Source organism: Danio aesculapii, chromosome 4 (genome assembly GCF_903798145.1).
Source record: "Danio aesculapii chromosome 4, fDanAes4.1, whole genome shotgun sequence".
Classification (NCBI taxonomy): Eukaryota; Metazoa; Chordata; class Actinopteri; order Cypriniformes; family Danionidae; genus Danio; species Danio aesculapii.
In genome coordinates this window covers 14,197,086-14,198,503 of record NC_079438.1, presented here as the reverse complement: position 1 = coordinate 14,198,503, position 1,418 = coordinate 14,197,086, and positions in this window count along the sequence as shown.

The following is a 1,418-nucleotide window of genomic DNA, read 5'->3' as shown; positions in this document are numbered from 1 at the left end:
TTTGTCTGGTTTTGTTGTCTGTTTTATCTACCTTTGTCTAGTTTTGTTTAGTTTTTCGTTTTGTTAGTTTTGTCTGATTTTGTCTAGTTTTGTTTTGTCTGATTTTGTCTATTTGTGTTAGTTTGTCTATTTTTTGTTTAGGTTTTGTCTGATTTTGTCTATTTTTGGTTTAGTTTTGTCTATTTTTGTTTTGTCTAGGTTTGTTTTATTTTTGTCTATTTTGTTTAGTTTTTGTCTAGTTTTATCCGATTTTGTCTACTTTTGTCTATTTTTGTTTAGTCTGTCTAATTTTGTTTTGGTCTGATTTTGTCTATTTTCGTCTAGTTTTGTTTGTCAGATTTTGTCTATTTTTGTCTAGTTTTGTTTTGTCTGATTTTATCTACCTTTGTCTAGTTTGTCTAGTTTTGTTTAGTTTTGTCTGATTTTGTCTAGTTTTGTTTTGTCTGATTTTGTCTATTTTGTTTAATTTTGTCTAGTTTTGTTTTGTCTAGGTTTGTTTTAGTTTTGTCTATTTGTTTAGTTTTGTCTAGTTTTATCCGATTTTGTCTACTTTTTCTAGTTTTGTTTAGTCTTGTCTAATTTTGTTTTGTCTGATTTGTCTATTTATGTCTAGTTTTTGTTTTGTCTGATTTTGTCAACTTTTGTCTAGTTTTGTTTTGTCTGATTTTATCTACCTTTGTCTAGTTTTGTTTAGTTTTTCTCGTTTGTTTAGTTTTGCTGATTTTGTCTAGTTTTTGTTTTGTCTGATTTTGTCTATTTGGTTTAGTTTTGTCTATTTTTTGTTTAGTTTTGTCTGATTTTGTCTATTTTTGTTTAGTTTTGTCTAGTTTTGTTTTGTCTAGTTTTGTTATTTTTGTCTAGATTTGTTTAGTTTGTCTAGTTTTATATCCGATTTTTGTCTACTTTTGTCTAGTTTTGTTTTTTTGTCTAATTTTGTTCAGTCTATTTGTGTCTATTTAGTTTTATCAGATTTTGTCTACTTGTTTTTCTGATTTTGTCTAGATGCGTTTTGTCTGATTTTTCTACTTTTGTTTTGTCAGATTTTGTCTATTTTTGTCTAGTTTTGTTTTGTCAATTTTGTCTACTTTGTCTAGTTTTGTTTTGTCTGATTTTGTCTATTTTTGTCTAGTTTTGTTTTGTCTGATTTTTCTACCCTTGTCTAGTTTTGTTTTAGTTTTGTCTCGTTTTGTTTAGTTTTGTCTGATTTTGTCTATTTTTTGTTTAGTTTTGTCTCATTTTGTTTAGTTTTGGTCCGATTTTGTCTATTTTTGTTTAATTTTGTCTAGACTTGTTTAGTGTTTAGTTTTGTCCGATTTTGTCTAGTTTTGTTTAGTTTTGTCTAGATTTGTTTTAGTTTTGTCTAGTTTTATCAATTTTGTCTACTTTTGTCTAGTTTTTGTTTAGTTTTGTCTAATTTC